A 21,036-nucleotide genomic window follows, 5' to 3' on the forward strand; every position below is an offset into this window, starting at 1 on the left:
AGGTTTGTCCAAGGATTGAATCCTGGAATAGCTCAGGGCATTAGAGTTGCCCCAGTGCATGAAGTCTCTACCTATGCTTAGGTGGTAGAGAAGGCTCTTGCTGTTGAAAGCATCAGAGATGAGAAGAAAAGCTGGAAGCCTTACCCAGAATGCGCTCGGTGCAAGAGGCATCATTTGGGAGAATGTCGAGCAAGGGCATGTTACTTATGTGGAATGGTTGGGAATTTCAAGAAGGATTGCCCAAGGCTAAGAGAGCATGGTCAAAAGGGGATGGATAGCTCGATTCCAGCTCAAGTGTTCATTCCAAGGCAGTCAGAGTCTGAGACTGAGACTAGCTCCTCAGGGATGGCAGGTTAGTTTACTAGTTCTGATCTCTAAATTATGTTGATTGGTTTTGGTACCATGCCATCCCTTTGTTTGTTGCATATATAGAAGCATAAGGATGACATGTAGATCACATGGTCATGTTGTGATGGGAAGATGATGCTGTATTGGTGACTTAAGAAATAAGTGGGGTTGTGGTTAAAAGGACTCCTCAATGGTTTGGATAGAGCTGGTTATGACTGGCTTTGGTTTGATCTGAGATATGGATAAGTTAAGTAAGTGTGGGACAATTTTAAATGGCAAGGAAAGAATAGAAGTTTCTTGGGCTTGAGAGTGGAAAGCCCTGTGGCAGTTGACGATGTGCATAGATTTGGTATGCCGATGACATCTGTACTAAGAGCTAGAGTTTTATTGCAGAGGGATGCATAAAACTCTTAGCTAGCGTGGTGGATACCACTTAGGTTGTGCCAGTGAGATCAAGACAGATTGGACTAGTCTGTGGGTTTCTGGATGTGTTTCTAGGGGATTTGCCAGGGTTTCTTTTATATAAAGAGATAGAATGGTGATTGGATTGGTACCAAGAATGGATTCAGGTTTTAGGGCACTGTACTGAGTGGTTCATCAGGGTTGTAAGAGCTCGAGGCTTAGATTTTGAGTAAGATGGAATTCCCTAACGTGAATCTTGGATCTGGTTAGGACCAGTTAGAGATTAGAGAGAAAGTTATTTAAAAGACTGTGTTTGTATAGATAAGAGCACTAGGAAGTGCTGGATTATATCTTAAGGATTTGATTCATGTTAAATTGTTTTGATGAATAAGATGAACAGAGCGTTCAAAGGATCATTTGAATGGGATTTGTGATCGTCTTGGACAATGGTATTGTGCTGTATTCTCTGTGGAAATTTGCTAAGGTCAAGGAATGCCTTAGGGGCAGGAGTATCCTTGGGAGGTAAGGATATTGCAGGTGCTTTGTGAAAGAGTTCTGAGTCTTCTTGCAGATCAGAATCAGTTAGTAGGTGGTTATGACACCTCAGTGACAGATGAAGTGATTGCTTGTGCAACATGTTGGTTAAAGGATTTGACCGGAACTAGAGTAAAGTTTCTGGTGGGCCAGGTGGCCAGTTCTATGCTTGAGATTACTATCTCAGAGAAGATCAAAAGGAAAGATGACTAAGTGAACCACAGATAGGAAATATTGAATGGAAGGTCTTAGTTGGATTAGCTAAGGGTTTTGCAATGTCAGGTATCATGGGAATGTGACAGGATATGAAAGCTTCATAGTGATGGCCTGAGATGGAGAGGGATGTAATGGAATGCGTGGTAAAGTTTTTAGCCTGTTAGCAGGCTAGATTAGAGGGTCAGAAATCAGTGAGGCCATGGTAGTCTTTGAGTACTTTATAATGGAAGTAAAGAAAGCATCGCGATAGGTTTCGTGGTGGGATTGCCCAAGTTAGTGGGCCAATATGAGTTGGCAGTGAGTCAATGTGGACTAGCAGTCCAAGTGAGTTTGTTTTTGTCAGTAAGGATAATTGACACAGCTGATCAGTATTTAGATCTCTTTGAGAGAGAAAGAGAGTTATCTAGTGTTGAAAAAGGTACCTTATGAAAAAGGTATGATAGAGCGTGATCGTCATCCATTCGTTGGAATGAGATGAGTGAGATGTTATATCTGGATCATGAGATGGTTCAAGGGACCGTTGAGACTATGAGAAGTTGGAGCTTCGATGCTCACTTCTCAAAGTAAATGGAAAAGACTTACTGAATTGAAAAGTAAGAACATAGAGTTCCAGGAAGAAGATCATATCTTCCTTACAAGTATCACCATGGAAAAGGGTGATGAGTTAAGGGCAAGTTGAGCCCTAGAAAAGTATAACAGTTTGAGTCCTGAATAGGACTGGTCAGGTTAACTTGATTCGACCATGTTTTGGCACTGTCAGTTGTGAACAGTGTGTTTTGTATTTACATGCTGAGGACATGGATTGAAAGAAACTCATGAGTTGAGTTATGATAATTTGAAGATTGAGGCTAAGTTATCTTGAAAGGAATAGCCAGTCCAGTTATGGGACAGAAAGAATAAGGTTATGAGGAATAAAGTATACCTTGAGTCAAGGTATGTTGCAGAAACAGTGAGGTCGAGGGAACGACCTGGGAAACTGGAATCAGTTGTGCGGAATTCTTATTCTGGGCGGTTCAAATAAATTTCGAGGACTAAATTTCTGTAAGGAGGGGATAGTTGTAATGCCCTAAATTTTCTAATAAGGTTTAGGACCTTGATTAGGAGGCCGGGAGGGCCATAATTGACTTATTATGATATTTAATGATTATATGCATGTTTATGTGAATTATATTATTATATGATGATAAATGCATGCATATGAGTTTATTTTTAATTATAAGAGCATTTTGGTAATTTGGCCCGTTGAGGGCGTGAGTGTGTATTTTCGTGCATGTGGGTGAATTATAAATATTACCACATTATGTGTGGATTGGTTCGAGCCATTCGGCATGAGACGATCATGGAATGCAAGTTTTCGGTCTAGTCATAACGGGGTTAAGTTCGGGGCTCGGAGTGAGTCTCGGGGTAATTTGGTGATTAGAATGTTACCGGGGATTAAAGGGTAACGGGATGTGAATTATTGGTATTTGAGAATATTGAGAATAATGGGAATTGGAGGGTGTTAATTATAATTAACGAGATAGGCGGGAAAGGACGATTTTACCCTTGGGAGTCTTTAGAAGCCTTTATTTGACCTAGGGGCAAAATGGTCTTTTCACCCCTAAGATTTATATCAACTCAAGGCTGTAGAAACCCTCAGACCAAAACAGAGCATCCTCATCTTCAGTTCTTCTCTCCTTCCCATACACCATTTCTCCTCTTCCATTCTTTGGAATTTTTGAAGCCAACTTGAAGAACCAAGCTAGGAGATCAAAGGTGGGAGCTTAGGAACTTAGTTCAATCATTGAAGAGGATTCAAATCCAACTTGAGGTAAGGTTTCATCCAAGAACTTAAGCTTTACCCTATTTTACAAGTTAGTTTTCAGTTGGGAATTTGAGGTGTTAATTGTGAGAATTCATGGAAGTTCTTGTGTAAGATTGCTTGGGTTTTGATGAGGGTGTGATGTAGATGAGGTTTTGGGGTTGAATTTGATGTTTTGATGATGTTTGGAATTGGTTTGGAGACTTGGTTTCAGAGGGAAATTGCAGGGGAGAAGACCAGAATTCTCTCTGGTTTGCTGATGGCGCCCCAGCGCTAGGCAGGGCTGATTTTGGAGCTCTCTGACTTTGGGGCAGTGCCCCAGCGCCACTAGGCATCGCCCCAACGCTAGTGCATTTTCCAGCAACCTATTTTTAGGGCTCGGGATGACTTTTAAGGCTCAAGGGTTGGTTCCTTTACCCTGTCTGGGTAGATTAAGAGTCCCGAGAGCGCGGGATGGATCCCGGGAGTGTGGTTTTAGATTATAAACCTTTTTATAATTTATTTTATTGATGGGATTCCATATTTGGTTATGACTAGGTGACTGCTAAAGGACCAAAGGATTGATCGTTCTGAAGGGTCGTTCTTTTACTAATTCTTGCTCGAACCCGAGGTAAGAAAACTGCACCACATATGTGACATGCATGGTTATCTTTGATGCATGTTGGATGTTTAAATGTAAACATTGATAGCATATTGAATGCTTAGCAATCTTGCTCATTTGCATATGATTATTATTGAGGCATGTTGGATGATTAAGTGTGATGCATGAGATGCACGAGAAACATGTGATTAGGGCATGCCATGGGTATTGACTGTGAGATTGATCAGAGCTTGAGTCTCTGTGTTTGCGCATGATCATAATTATGCTAGCAACTGTTAAGTAAGCATGCTGAATGCCCTACGTTTGAATATTTGACATATGACATATGTTTGGTAGCAATGCTTACTTGTGCATGGTACTGACTCATTAGTCAGAATTGGCAAAGGTGTTAGTATCAACTGTGAAGTTGTGACTCATTAGTTAGGTTCGGCAGTGGTACTGGGCACTGGTCACACGGTGCTGGCTCATAAGTCAGGACGACCTTAGCGTGTTCAACGCAAGCCAACAAAGATTAGATCTAATCGACATTTTGCATTAGATGACTCAACAAGAGCATTAATGCCGGACCGACCTCAAGTTCGATGAAAACTAAAAGCGCTTGTGTGACTTACCCATCATTCACTCATCTGTTAAAGCTAGTGACTACCCATCAGTCACTCATTTGATTAGAGCCATTGCAGGAAAGCCCAGGTAACGGGTTCGTTACACGGCTATGGGCACTGAGCCCCGTAGTGACTTGCTTGTCAGTCACTTAGTATGGTTAACAGAACCTCAAAGTGATATTCACTCATCTGTTCATAGCTATAAGCTCTGTATGATCATTTTGATCATCATATGCATGGCTTTGGGTGTTGAGCCCCGTAGTGACTTGCTTGCTGGTCACTTAGTATGGTTTACCAGAACCTCAAGTGTCGAAACACTCATCTGATTAGGATTGACTGGATAGTCATCCAATCAGAAGGGCAGGATTTCTTATCCTAGATACCCCATCATTGTTTGAATTCATTTGCATGCTTGAATAAAGCTATGTTTGCTAGGCATGCCAGATATGATTTGATATCATGATATGACTGTTCATGAGCATATGAGTTTTCTTGCTGGGCTTCGGCTCATGGGTGTTATGTGGTGCAGGTAAAGGAAAAAGAAAGCTGGATCATCCTTGAGTTGGAGAGCTTAGGTGACGATGTGTACATATGCAGCTGCTCGACCACCACGACCAAGGTTTGAAGGAAAGGAACCAGGGCTGAAACATGTTTTGCCGCTTAGATCGGCTGGTTGTAAATACTTTGTTGTAATAAACCTTTAAATTATATTTTTTGGGTTCCCAATGTATTCAGTAAATGTTCTAGTGAAATGTTAAATCTTAACCGAAATTTTTAATCCTTAAACCGTTAATCATACGTAGTTACACGTTTATGGCCAAATGACTCGATTAACGAGTTTAGCACTGTTTGCAATGTGCACCGTAACGGTCCCTGGAGTTGGGGCGTTACAGATATGGTCTTTATAGGGTCAGGATATGGTCTTTATAAGGTTGGGATAAGGTCTTTATAGTGTTGGGATAGGGTCGGGGGTCGGGATATGGTCTTTATAGGGCCGGGGGTCGGGATAGGGTCTCTATAGGATCGGGGGTCGGGATAGGGTCTTTATATGGTAGGGGGTCTTTATAGGGTCGGGATAATTTTTCATAGGATCAGGATAGGATCGAAGGTCGGGATAGGGTCTTTATAAGGTCGGGGGTTGAGATAGGGTTGGGATACCCATCAATCCATTTGTGTAGATATGATTGTTTCTTATTTTATAATGAACATGCATCTAAAGATTCATGTTCGGTGTGCGGGAGTAGCAGGTGGATAAAAGAAAAGAAGAAAGGGAAAAAAGTTCTACATAAGGTGATGGGTTATTTTCCATTGATTCCCTGATTAAAAAGATTGTAAAGTTCAATGCATACAGCGAAAGATATGCTATGGCATCATACTGGGAGATCCAAAGAAGGGGTGGTGATGCGTCATCCGGTTGATGGGTTAGCATAGAAGAATTTTACGTCAAACATTCTGATTTTGCAAGAGATCCTAGAAATGTCCATATGGGCTTGGCTGTCGATGGGTTTAATCCATTTGGAAACATGAGTTTACCGTACAACATGTGGCCTATTGTGTTGACGAACTATAATCTGCCACCCTGACTTTGTATGAAGGACCATTATTTAGTGCTAACTCTTCTTATTCCTGGCCTAAAATCACCAGGTAAGGGCATGGATGTATTTTTGAGGCCATTGGTGGACGATTTGAAAGAGATGTGGATTAAAGGGGTGGAAACTAGGGATGGGAGAAACAACACCATGTTCAAGATGCATGCAGCCATTTTGTGGATGGTGAACGATTTTCTTGCTCGAAGTAGTTTGTTTGGATGGAGTGGTCAGGATTACAAGGCTTGTCCTATATGCAACGAAGATACATACTCTATCAAAGTGATTGGTAAGACATCTTATGTTGGTCATAGACGATTCTTGGCCAGTAATCATCGGTGGAGAAATGATACTCAATTCGACATAAAAGTTGAGAGAAGACATCCTCCAAGAAAGTTTACTTGTCAGGAAATCTTAGATCAAGTTAATGCTCTACCACCTCAAGTCCCAGGGAAACATGAGAGGTTTGGAGGTTTGAAACAAAAAAAGAGGTGAAGGATAGTAACTGGAAGAAAAAAACATCTTTTATGAACTTGAGTATGAACGAGTTGAAACACAACATAGATGTTATGCATGTTGAGAAGAATGTATGTGACAATGTCCTTGATACTATCTTGGCTAATGATAAGTCTAAGGACACTACTAATGCAAGACATGATCTGAAGAAAATGGGAGTTAGGGACGCATTGTAGATATATGAAGATCTTAATAAAAAGTTAATGAAACCACATGCTCCTTACATGTTGGCTCCTAAAGATAGGCGAGAATTTCTTCAATTTCTAAAGGGTGTTAAACTGCCAGATATTTTTTGTTCTAACTTGTAGAAGAAAGGGACTGGTAATGACTCAAATATCATTGGGTTGAAGTCACAGGATTGTCATGTGATAATGCAGCGATTACCTTTAGTGGGTATCCGCAAGTTTCTACTAGAATCTATCTCAGGCACCATAATGGAGCTATGCAATTTCTTCAGACAATTATGTTCGCGTACCTTGAATGTAAATGATATGCAGAAAGCTCAAAGGGAGGTCATTAACATCTTATGAAAAATGGAGTTGATTTTTCCTCTTGCTTTTTTTTTTTGATATAATGATACATTTGGTCTTGCATTTTCCAGAAGAAGTTTTATTGAGTGGGCTGGTATTTATGAGATGGATGTATTCTTTTAAAAGATACATGAATCTTTAAATGGTAAAGCGTCAACCCGTCCTTCTAACACTTAGTCTCAGGCACCACCTCACCAGCCGACTAAGGATATACGTGAATTGGTTGATATGGTGAAGACCATGAATGAACAGCTTCAGTACGTGTATAAGTAGCTTCCACCTGAAAAATGTTCGACAACAAACGTGGAGATGCATAATACATGTCAGTGGTTTTACGAGAAGTATGTAGGTTCATCTTCTGAACCTCAGACACATCACAGGTTTCAAGCTTCACCTTCTCAGCCTTCACCAGTCCATCTCGACATGCCTCCACCATCGTTGCCATCTCAACCTCCAGCCCAGCCATATATGTATCAATGGTCGATGCCTCCGTACCCTCAGGCTTATCCTCCTCATATGAGTGGACCTTCGTCCCAACCCCCGCCTCCTCATATGAGTGGATCGTCATCTCAACCTTCGCCCTATCCTTATCCATACATGTATTGACCTATAGGATTATTGTTACCTCCACAATATTCATGGTCGATGCCTCCGCATGCACCACAACCACTGTAGACTTGGCAGGCACCCCAGCCACCACAGACACCAGAAGAATGGGACAATACGGAGGACGCCGAGGGTTGGGATATTTTATATATTATTGTATTAAATAATAACTTTTAATTAATATATCATTGTATGCATTTTTAATTTGGATAATATTGTATTAGTTATGTAATTTGAACAAATTATTAATTGTATGCATATTTAATTTTGATATTATTAAATACTTTTTTAATTATATAAAGCTATTAGGACGATTTTTGTCGCCGCTAATAATATAAAAGTAGCGTTGATATTCTATCTCATTAAATATTTTTTTTAATTATATAAAACTATTAGGTGGACAAATTCGCCGCTAATAATATAATATTAGGGACGACTTTTCATTATTTGGGACGAAATTTGATCCATTAGGCACGGTTATTAGGGGTGACTTTTAATTTATTAGGGGCGACAATGTTGCCGCTAATCTTAATCATTAGGGATGACTTTTTTGTCGCCGCTAATAATCAACATTAGCGACGACAGGTTAGCAGCGATATGTCGCCCCTAATGACTATTAGCGACGACTTTCGCCATTATTAGGGGCGACATCCATCGCCCCTAAAAGCTCTTTTCTTGTCGTGATCCAATAGTACAAAAATAATCTCCTAGTTTTGAATAATTTCATCCCATTGAAAAATTTATGATAATTTTATGTAAACACCCTAATTTCTCATAGATTACCGAGAATACAACGTTGGGTCGTAATCGTAAATATTGCTCTTTTATTGAATAAAAACTTAAAAATAAACTTAAAAATAAATACATGGCCATGTTTTTTCAAAAAATAACATAATTGTCTTTAACATAAAAATGAGCAATATTTAAATAAAACTTTTTTAAAATAACATGTTTTTAAAAAAATAGTCCCGCTTGATCTTTCTCGACTATATGGTCCCCAACGAATACTTCACAAAGCTCTTAGGTCCCACTCGCCACCGGCCTTTCTATCCTTAATTTCCTGAAATAACAACATCATAAGGAATGAGCTTCTAAACCCAGTAAGGAAAATACAAACAAGGGTTAGTCATACAATCAAACATAACATAAATTCACAAAAGCCATACCAACACAAACCTCTAGATCATATCATAACTTAAGTCATAATTCTAAATCATAATCTATAAATCATAGGTCATACTCTAAGTCATAAGTCATAGGTCATAGATCATACATCATAGGTCATAAATCATAATCATAACTATAGGTCATAGGTCATAAATCATAATCATAATTGTAACTATCGGTCATAATAACAAGTCACATATAACAAAAAGATATGTGTTTATACAGGGGTGGCAATTAAGCCCCAGACAAAATTCCGTCATACACCGGACATAGGTCCGTCATAAAGTTTTGGCAACTGAGCCTACCAGACATAGTCCGTCATACATCATTGGACACCTTAGGTCCAGACACACTTACCCCTTTATTGTACCTGAAATGTTAGATCATACAAACATAAACCATATCATAACTAGATCCTAATACTAAACTACCTAATTTTTCTTGCCAAAAACCGGAATATTGGAGACAAGAGCGAGATTGGAACTCCTAAAACCAAACATAAAGAATGGTGAGTTTCTAAAGAAAAGAGATGAAAAAAAAACTAAACCATAAAGAAGAAACTTACCGAGAAGAACCTTAAATTAAAGAACTCAAACACCTTGGATAAATTAGAACCGCTCTACACCTCGATATCGAAATCACACTATATCTCACTACCCAAGTGTTTACAAAGCTTAAGATGGTAAAGCTTTTATCCCAAAACCCTAGTGTTTCTCTCAAGAATAATCTAAGTAGCTTGGAGGCTCTGAACTATGCTTGAAGAATGAATAAAATGGCTGAGTGAACGGTCCTATTTATAAAGTTTGAAGAGTGAAACTATCCTATTAAAAAAAATACTTAAATCCTTAAATAAACATAATTATGACAAGTGTCATGCTCTTAATGGTTTTGGAGGGTTCTAGAGTTTCTAGATATTTCTTTTATTTAAAATTAATTAATTTCATTCTAACTATAATCCAAATTTAAATTTAAATAAAATAGAATCCTAACTTCTTTAGAAAATAACTCTAAATTATCTTATTAATATTTTTATTAAATAATTGAGAAATAATCTAACATAAAAAAAATATCCCAACCTCTAACTTCCTAAATCTCGTAACTCTAAACTCACCTGTAGTAAAATCAATATAACTGGAGGATTCCAATTTATACCATTTTTAAACCGTTAGAAAGCTAATTCAATTATCTACAACTTTCTAGAAATACTATTTTTCGAAATTCATAATATAACTAGGTCAAAAATAGGTCAGAAGTTACTGTACGCCCTGATTTTCCCACGGGCTGATTAACGAGCTGAGATACGGCCTAATCATGACTACCACGTGGACATCCCCAAGACCGGAGCTGCCGTCATAAGATCCTACCTCCTTAGCTCGAGGTAACCCAAGGGTTCGCCAAGATTGCTTAAGGACTGAGTGGACTCTGAAGACCACAGGTCGAGGGAATCATCCAGATCGTGGTACGGGCTGGAGTTGGAGGCTGTGACCTTTTATAAAGTCAACCACGCAAGGTAAACGTGCATATATCAGACATCACGTGTCTGATATACCCCTGACTTCTCGGACACGCAGTAGGAACGTGCGTATTCAGACACCCACGACTGGGTTGGGCCGTGCGGCCCATTATCCCCTTACCTATTGATTTGACCACACTAATGTGTCAGGTTTAGGAATTAATCATGAATGTCACAGAGTTGACATGATAGATAAGAAGGTCACGGGATGACCTTCTTACCAACTCCCAGGTGTCTTCTCCTATAAATATGGAGACCTTGGGAGTTAATAAGGGTTGGATTCTATATTGTAAGAAATACCCTGTAATCAAATACCCAGTATACAGCAATAATACTGACTAGTGGAGTAGAAGGATTTTAACCTTTGAACCACTTAAAAAACGTATTTTGAGTCACCATTTCATTTCTAAGATCACTCATCTATTTCGGTTCAATCTAAGCACTAATCCCTTTCTCTTCTTTTCTTAATTACCTGTTGGCGAAAAACCGCATCAACAATTTGGTGCTTTCATTGAGAGCAAGTTCGATTAGTGCTGTCGCAAACATCCAACTATGGTGACTACTCGATCCAGACATGGTAACGAAACATAACAGCATGATGGGTAGGAGGCTCATCATATTGCCATCCCTGGTGAACAAATTCGTGAAGTCCAACAGCGGCCAGGCAAACAGTCGGTGGGCCAAGACGACACTGGAAGTTCGGCACCCCGGCCACCTAATCCGAACCCATGTTATTACACTGCGGTAGAGATGGAGAATGCTCAGCTGAGGAGCCAGCTAGCAATAGCTAACCAGTAGATCAAGGATGTGCTGGCTCGACTACCCACTCTCACAATCGACGCTAACGTCGGAGAGAGGCAAGGCGAGGCTCCGAAGTCTCGCCGGGGTAATCGGTCAAGGCATAGCCGCTCGGACAGACTTCCGACAGCCAACTCCACTCCTTCATCGCACCGTCGAGAGGCAAACTTCAGAGAAGTGCCTGGAGCCGGACAACAGCAGTACAGCCGTTCGGTCAGAACTTCGACTCCTAGCTCCTAACCAGCCTCGAGCGCGCCCAGGAGAGCTCGAGGAAATTCCAGAAGGAGATCCGGGGAGGGCTCGCAGTATCAGCCCGTCCCCAACAGCCGTCCTGCGCCTCATCCAGATCGCCAGGCGCGGGACCCGCAGGTTGGCAGGGCCGAGAGGCCTCCACCTAACCTCATCCGTCCTGACGGAACCAGGATCACCTCTCCGGTCAGGCATCCTCCATCTCCGATCAGATATCCATCTCCTCCTTGGCCCGTCCGAGATATTCCGGCCTATGGAAGTAGCAGGAGAGACCCGCCTTCCGTTGGGCCCTCCCGACGAGGCGGGGCGCCGAGGGAAGGCCCAGATCCGGAAGTCCCAGTCAGTCAGCTCGGGTCTCGGGTAGATCAGGACGTCCCTCCTCCCGTGATAGGAGGAGAGATATCCACCATCTCTAGAGGTTCGCATATGGCTGGCACGAGCAGGGATGCCCAGAAGAATTCCATAAACGAACTCAAAGCGCATAATGGAGTAGAGTTCGTCCCGGAGCAGCGTCTGCCAAAGAAGCAACGATTGGAGAGACAGCCAATTATTTTCACTGAAGTAGATGTGGGACATGTCCAGTTCCCGCACAATGACCCTCTAGTCGTAGTAGTTCAGCTCGCCAATCGGAGGGTTAGGAGGGTGCTGATCGACAACGGGAGCTCCGCAAACCTCCTATTCCAGTCCACATTAGAGAAGATGGATTTGACTGTCGCCGAGCTGAAGGCGACCTCCATGATGCTGTATGGTTTTTCGAGAGAAGGATCGGCGGCCATAGGGACGATCGAGCTGGTGATCACCCTGGGAGAAGGACCTCGGACAGTCTCCAAACTCCTCGAGTTCATGGTCATCGACTGTTCCGCTGCATACAACGCAATTTTGGGACGACCTACGCTCATAGCTTTTGAGGCCGTCACTTCCATTCGCCACCTCACGATGAAGTTCCCTACCTCCACGGGAATATGCACTATCCATGGCGATCAGCTCGCTGCCAGTGAATGCTACAACATTTCCATGAAGGGAAAATCTAAACTCGGGCAGCTGGCAATGGCCATCCAAGGTGGTGAAGAGGAATCTTAGGAACCCTTAGCTGATCCTGAGATTGAAAAACCTCAAAACGCCGAAGGGGAAAATATCGTCTTAAGTGAGGATATCGACCCCCGAATAGGCGAGGACAGATCTGAGCTCCAGGCTATTGAGGAGCTCAAAGAAGTAAGCATCAATACGCAGAACCCGTCACAGATGGTCAGGCTCGGAAAAAACCTCTGTAGCGAGAGGAAAGCGGAGCTGATCAGATTTCTGCGGGATAACCTGGATGTGTTTGCGTGGTCACACGAGGACATGGTGGGAATCAGCCTGAGTGTCATCATGCACACACTTCATCTAGAGAAAAGCGTTCCTGCCAAGTCCCAGAAGCAGAGATGCCTAGGAACAACCCGGGCTGAAGCCTTAGAGGAAGAAGTAGCCCGGCTCAAGAAATGCGGCTTTATCCGTGAAGCCAAGTTTCCGATTTGGGTTGCCAACCCCGTGCTGGTCCCGAAGCCCAACGGGAAATGGCGGACCTGCATCGACTTCTCCGACCTGAACAAAGCCTACCCCAAGGATTGTTTTCCATTGCCAAGGATTGACCAATTGGTGGATGCCACGGCGGGGCACGAGCTCATGTCCTTTATGGACGTGTACTCAGGCTACAATCAGATCGCCATGAATCCGGCGGACCAGGAGCACACCAGTTTCATGACCCCGACTAACGTTTATTGTTACAAGGTCATGCCCTTCGGACTGAAGAACGCCGGAGCTACGTATCAAAGGTTAGTGAATAGAATGTTCGTAGACCAGATCGGAAAAAACATGGAAGTGTACGTTGACGACATGTTGGTCAAGTCAAAGGCTGTCGATAACCATGTTTCTAACCTGGAGGAATGCTTCAAAATACTACGGGAGTATGGCATGAGGCTAACTCCACAGAAGTGCACTTTTGGAGTCGCATCGGGAAAATTCCTGGGTTTCATCGTCAATACCCGGGGAATCGAGGCGAACCCCGACAAGATCAGATCATTACTTGAGCCTCCCTCACCCAGGTCGCGCAAAGATGTCCAAGGCCTGACAGGAAGGGTGGCAGCCCTCAACCAGTTTATTTCGAAGTCCACCGATAAGTGCTTGCCATTCTACAACCTGCTCCGAGGAAATAAGAAGTTCGAATGGACAGAAGAGTGCGAAGGCGCTTTCCTCGACCTGAAGGCACATCTGGCCAAGCCGCCCGTACTATCCAAACCAAAAGCAGGAGAGCCTTTTTTCCTCTACCTGGCTGTCACGGAGGATGCAGCCAGTGCCATATTAGTCCGGGAAGAAGATCGGGTTCAGAGACTAGTCTACTACATCAGCCAGAGACTTCTCGGAGCTGAATCCTGGTACCCATTGATGGAGAAATTGGCGTTCTGCCTTATCACGGCCTCGCGAAAGCTCAGGTCGTACTTCCAGTCCCACTCAATACACGTCATGACCGATCAACCTTTAAGGCAGGTTTTGCAAAAACCTGAAGCATCGAGAAACTTGTTAAAGTGGGCTATCGAACTCAGTCAGTTCGAGATTTTATACACCCCACGAACTGCTATAAAAAGTCAGGCCCTGGCCGATTTCGTAGCAGAGTGTACAAGATTCCGGGAGGATCCTGCAGAGGACTCACCCCAGGTCACCTCGTCCCAGGAATCGTGGAGGATCTTCATGGATGGTTCATCCAACGAGAACGGCTCCGGAGCTGGAATCATTTTGATATCCCCCGAGGGGCATAGATTCCATTCGGCGTTGAGATTCAGATTCAAGGCCTCCAACAACGAGGCCGAATACGAAGCTTTGCTGGTCGGGCTGAGGATAGTCCAGGAGCTTAAGGCGAGCTCCGTCCAGTGCTTCAGTGACTCCCAACTTGTGGTAAACAAGGTTCTGGGCGAATATCAAGCACGGGGACCCAAGATGGCGGCCTACCTAGCAAAGGTAAAAGTGGAACTGTCTGCGTTTGGGCGAGGCTCGATCGAGCAGATACCTCGGGAGCAGAACGCTAACGCAGACGCTCTTGAAAAGCTCGCCACCTCCGGGGAGACGGAGACCTTGGGGTCAATGCCAATGGAATTCTTGGAGAAACCAAGTATAGAGGAAGTCAGGACGGAGGTCGAGATGATCGACGTCAGGCCAACCTGGATGACTCCCATCCTTGAGTATCTCGTCGAGGGAAGGCTACTTGAAGGGCGTAATGATGCGCGTCGAGTTCTGTATCAAGCTCCCAGGTACACTATAGTAGATGGGGTGTTATATCGACATGGGCACTCCCTACCTCTCCTACGGTGTGTTCTTCTAGATGAGGCAAAGGCCATTCTGCAGGAAGTGCATGAGGGTTTTTGCGGAGATCACACTGGGGGGCAAAGCTTGGCCTTAAAGGTCCTAAGGCAAGGTTATTACTGGCCAACTCTGTCCAAAGACTCAATCTCATAAGTGAAGAAATGCGACAAGTGCCAGCGATTCACCACAGTTGCCCGAGCTCCCCCAGTCGAGCTGAAGATGATCTCGTCCCCATGGCCGTTTGCAGTTTGGGGGATCGACTTGGTTGGCGCCCTCCCTACTAGAAAAGGCAGGGTCCGTTACGCCGTGGTGGCCATCGACTACTTTACGAAGTGGGCTAAGGTAGAACCTCTGGCAACGATAACTTCCAAAAAAGTCCTTGACTTCGTGGTTAAGAGCATTATCTGCCGATTCGGGCTGCCCAAGAAGATCGTTTCCGACAATGGGACTCAGTTCGACAGCGACCTGTTTACCGAATTTTGCGAAAGGTACGGAATTGTGAAAAGTTTCTCCTCCGTGGCCTATCCTCAGGCAAACGGCCAGGTCGAGGCTATCAACAAGACTCTCAAGGCGAGTCTCAAGAAGAGACTAGATGAAGCGAAGGGGGTTTGGCCAGAACAACTCCCCTAGGTTCTGTGGGCATACCGGACCTCTCATCGAACTCCTACGAGTCATTCTCCTTTTTCCTTGACCTTTGGGAGTGAGGCAGTCCTCCCCGTGGAGATTAAGGTACTTTCGCATAGGGTCCAGTCATATGACCAGGACCGTAACCACGAGCTACTGTGCGCTTCCCTTGACTTGGTTGATGAAAGATGAGAAGATTCGCAACTCCAGCTCGCCCATTATCAGCAGAAGATCACTTGCTATTTCAACTCAAAAGTCAAGAATCGCGCCTTTAACGTTGGCGACCTGGTCCTCAGAAGAGTTTTCTTGGCCAGTAAGGATCCCAAAGATGGAGTCTTGGGACCGAACTGGGAAGGGCCATATCAAGTCATCGAGGTCATTAATGAGGGAACTTATAAGTTAGCTCGTCTTGATGGAGGGGCAGTCCCACGGACTTGGAACACCATCCATTTGAAGAAATATTATCAATGATTCACTTGTAAGGCCTGAAAGGCCATTTTTTATGTATTAAGCAATGAGAATCAACTTTTTGTTTATATTTGTACATGTTTTCAAATGTAATCTAAAGTAACCACGAAAGACCCTTTCCCAGTTACTTGGGGGGCATATGGTACATGGATATAACCAGGTCGCCTTAATGACTTAGAAGTTTATTCATTTCGATTGATCGTTGTTTTTCTTAAAAAACGTGAGATATTGTTAAGGGTTAACGCGAACTAAGTCCTATCCTGGATCTAACCAGGTCGCCTTAAAAACTTAGAAGTTGACTTAAATCAATTGATTGTTGCTTTTCTTAAAGAGCACGAGATATTGATAAAAGTTAACACGAACTAAGTTTTCAAATTAAGTTCCTGGATATAACCAGGTCATAAAACTTAGAAGTTGACCTAAATCAATTGATTGTTGCTTTTCTTAAAGAGCACGAGATATTGATAAAAGTTAACACGAACTAAGTTTTCAAATTAAGTTCTTGGATACAACTAGGTCATAAAACTTGGAAGTTAATTTAAATCGATTGATTGTTGTTCCTCCTAAAGAGCACGAGATATTGATAAAAATTAACGCGAACTAATTTTTTTCAAAATAGTAACTAAAGTGCGCAAAGACAAGGAAATAAGTCAATTAAAAATAAAATTGATAAATTGATTGTCTCGAGGTGGAAACACCTCGTGCATAAGTTACACAAAAGAAAATAAATATAAAGGAGGGGGAGCAAAAAGGGAAGGCCCTAAGCTCCGCCAGGCTGCCCCAAGGAGGTCGCCGTCTCGCCCTCCTGCTCAGCTGCGCTGGAGACTTCCCCGGCCTCGGAAGGTGCCTCTTTCTCGAGGCGAGCTTTAAACCCTTCCAGCAAAGGCTCCCAGACTTCCGCTGCTAAGAAGGAGAAATCGCCATCCGGGTTGTAGACCCAGCAATTATAGAGCATGTCCTCCAAGGCGGTGCCGGAGGCTGCCTGCTCAGCTTCCAGGGCGGTTTTGGCTCCAGCCTTCGTTGTATCCAGCTCCGCCCGCGCAGCGGCAAGGGCAGCCTTGGCCTTCTCGGCCCCAACCTTCGTGGTGTATAGCTCCGCCCACGCAGCGGCAAGGGCGGCCTTGGTTGCCTCGACCTCCTGAAGCTTGGGACGGGCTCCTTCCAGCTCGGCCTGCGTGGCCGCCAGGGCGTCCTTAACCACCTGATGCTCGCCCCGCATATCTTCGAGCTGGGCCTTGGTCCTGGCTATGCTCCGGTGAGGCAATTGCCATAGAAAAAAAAAAGAGAAGGGAAAAAGGAAAAGCAGGGCAAGGCGTGTTAATCAAAAATCATAAAAGGGGTAGGATCAGCTTACCGTTAGGGCCATGCCCAATGAAGATTCCAGCACGCCCACCGGGCTCCTTGTTTCGATGGCCCAGAACTCCTTCTCGTTGAATTTGTAGATGTGGCTGACGGAGTAGTTCGCCGACTCGTACACCGTCCCCCGGAAGGCCTCAGAAATCTTCTCCAGGTCCTGAGGGTCAACAGGGATGCACACCTCGGATGTTGAAAGTGCCGAAGTCCCGAGCTCCGCCCCTGTGTCCCGGACGAAGGCCGGAGCTCGCGGAGGGGGTGGGGGCATGATGCTCACCCCTGCTGCGGGAGGAACAGTTCCCATGACCTAAGCAGCTGGAGGCTGCTCTTTCTCCTTGGCAAGAGACTTGGATGGGGTCCCGGCGCCTTTCTTCAGCATCCAGAGCTTCTTCATTCTGGGTGTAGCGGCCCCAGCTGAGGAGTTCCCCCCAATGAGCGCAACCCGCAGATTTTGTCCCCCGGACTGAGACATCTCTTCTGTCAAAACAAAGATATGGTTAGCGCACAAGTCAACATTCATGCAAAAACAAAAGCAAAGGAGAAATTCAAGTATATATAAATACTAAAAGGGAATCCTACCCCCCGAGCTAGAGGAAGAGCCTATGGTTACGACCATCGGCCCCGGAGCTCCTGCGGGAGAATCTAAGTCGATTATTTCCCGAGCTGGCGCAAGTTCTGGATTCGACACGGGTTCCGGGCTGGATTCTTCTACATATTGCCCAAGTCCCGGAGCTACGGCACCCCTCCAGAGTGATGGCCATGACCGAAGGTTGGTCCCATACTCCTCAAATAGGATCAACCTAAAGGCTAGGGTGTTATCTACGACTACGGTACCCCTAGGGCGGCTATCTTGGTAATCCAGCACGAGCTGGTTGACACAGTAGAGCAGGGTTGTATCCAAGTCCAGATCACGTCGGTGGCGTTGGACGATCTGTTTGGGATTATACCTAGCTAGCTGGGGGTCAGCAGTGTCCCTATCTAAATTCCTAAACATGTAAGGGTTACCTTGGCCAGAAGGACCCGTGGCTGCTCCGGACTGGATCCTCTCCTCGTCTGTTCTCTGGGCGACCTCCAACGCCCGCTTCCTGTTCCTCACGAGGGGAACCTCGTCCTCCTCATCTTCATCCCCCGCGACCTCCTCCACGATGATAGGCCTCGTATCGCGGGCTGGGGGAAGCGCCCGGGACCTCCTCAGGTTCAGAGTCTGACCTTCAGAGATCAGCTTACAGGCCAGCATCGTCTCGTCTGTCACAAGCAGACGATAATCCTTTTCACTGGGGGGCAAACCCGCCAGTGTCTCGTACTGGGCCCCGAGGGTCACAGATTTCTCTGTCCTCGTGAAGATAGCTGCAGAATTGTCCTAAGTCAGAAACGGATAAAAGGGAAGCTAAACGATACTTAACTTACGAGCTAAGGTTGAAAAACACTTACGAGGACGATTGAAGTAGTGGAGCTCGCAGTTTCGGAACCCCGTCGACATAAAGAATTGATCTTTAAAGTCGTTGGGTTGGCTGGGCAGCTCGATGACCGCAGCCGTGTTGGGGAACCGGGTTAAGTAATAAAACCCGTCGCCTCGCCCCCGCTGCTCTGGGCTAGCCTTGAGGAAGAAGAAGTATAGGATGTCCGCAGGAGTGGGGACCTCCCACTCCTGTTTCAGAAACAAGTACCTTAACCCCGCCAACAGACGGTAAGAGTTGGGGGGGAGCTGGAATGGGGCTAACCTCACGAAATTGAGGAAATCAGCGAAATACTGATCCAACGGGAGAAAGGCCCCCGCCTTGAAATGCTCGTCGCTCCAGGCCGAGAATGCCTCGTTGAGCGGCGCGCAGCTCCGCTCGCCCTCTGCGGGAGGTCGGGCTATCACGGATTCTCTCCCCAGCCCGATCTTGTGGGAGAGGAAGATCTTGTTTACCTTCGCCTGGTCGGTAATCTTTGAGACGATCCTCTCCGCCTCGAAGAATGCGTCAGGGGCCACCTCGAGCTCCTGTTCCACTGCTGGCTGTTGGGGATCGGGGATTCGGCCATCACCGCCTTTCCTTTGTCTTGCTGGGAGCCCGAGCTGCCGACGGTCCTTTTTGGGGCATTCTTCTTCGGTGCCATCTGGTCGCCTAGCGAACAAAAGAAAAGATTTCAGAAAAGGCGACCTAAGCATGAGGAAGAATCAAGTGTTCTTTGCACGAGCTGAGGTAAGCCCAGCCCGTGGAGAGTGAGACCACGCGGTTTTAAGAACACGCGCCTGTGCTCCCAACAGATCCCCGATTACTCGGAATTCGTGTGTCAGGAGGGTCAGTTTAGAATTTTTCCTTGGAGGGAAAATTCCAATAGGCAAGAAAGGCAAAACCGCATGTGAAGCGTGTCCCCTAAGCTACCCGGTTTTGCACCCAAAATACTGGATATTTTGAACCAGCATACCAAAAATCCTACCCCAAAATTTTCCCCAGAAAAGGTATCCTATAAACCTTGCTTCTAAATGGTTTTCTACTGCAAAGATGCCCTAACCTAAAAGGCTTTCTCCCTTTATTCCCACAAAAAACCAGCAAAACCCTTGCATGCGGCTACAGTAAATATTTACCTAAGCTACAGTGAAAAAGAATTTCAAAACATGCACAGTCAAGAGACTTACAGAGTGTTTGGCCGAGAAGTGGATGAGGGAATCGCCTGGGTTGGGGCTTCGTCGGCGTAGTTGGTTCCAAGGCTTCGAAGGAGTCCTTGCACTAGAGTTTCTGGAACGCCGAAGGTGGTAACTGGAAAGAGGAAAAGGGGGGATTTTTGAGAGCAAGAAGAAGAGAAAATTTTGGGAAATTTCAAATGAAAGGATGGCCCATGCGTAGGGTGGACACCCCTTTTATATACATGAAGGGTAACGTGGAGAGGGCCGTTGGATTTCCCTGATGTGGGATCCAAGGTCCTCCACTCGAAAGACGAAACGACGGCTGAGTATAGGCTAGGCCATTAAATGCGGTTCTCGGAAGACGTACCGTCACCAATCACGATGTTCCACGTATTCGACGCCTGCGTAGAATGTGGAATATGAAGAGTTCATGGGGAAGCCTAAAAGCCCCTACTGTGGCCCTACACGACGTCGCGTACCACGAGTAGAGGGTTGGGGGGCAGATGTACGCCCTGATTTTCCCACGGGCTGATTAACGAGCTGAGATACGGCCTAATCATGACTACCACGTGGACATCCCCAAGACTGGAGCTGCCGTCATAAGATCCTACCTCCTTAGCTCGAGGTAACCCAAGGGTTCGCCAAGATTGCTTAAGGACTGAGTAGACTCTGAAGACAACAGGTCGAGGGAATCATCCAGATCGTGGTACGGGCTGGAGTTGGAGGCTGTGACCTTTTATAAAGTCAACCACGCAAGGTAAACGTGCATATATCAGACATCACGTGTCTGATATACCCCTGAATTCTCGGACACGCAGTAGGAACGTGCGTATTCAGACACCCATGACTGGGTTGGGCCGTGCGGCCCATTATCCCCTTACCTATTGATTTGACCACACTAATGTGTCAAGTTTATGAATTAATCATGAATGTCACAGAGTTGACATGATAGGTAAGAAGGTCACGGGATGACCTTCTTACCAACTCCCAGGTGCCTTCTCCTATAAATATGGAGACCTTGGGAGTTAATAAGGGTTGGATTCTATATTGTAAGAAATACCCTGTAATCAAATACCCAGTATACAACAATAATACTGACTAGTGGAGTAGAAGGATTTTAACCTTTGAACCACTTAAAAAACGTATTTTGAGTCACCATTTCATTTCTAAGATCACTC

Source organism: Humulus lupulus, chromosome X (genome assembly GCF_963169125.1).
Source record: "Humulus lupulus chromosome X, drHumLupu1.1, whole genome shotgun sequence".
Classification (NCBI taxonomy): Eukaryota; Viridiplantae; Streptophyta; class Magnoliopsida; order Rosales; family Cannabaceae; genus Humulus; species Humulus lupulus.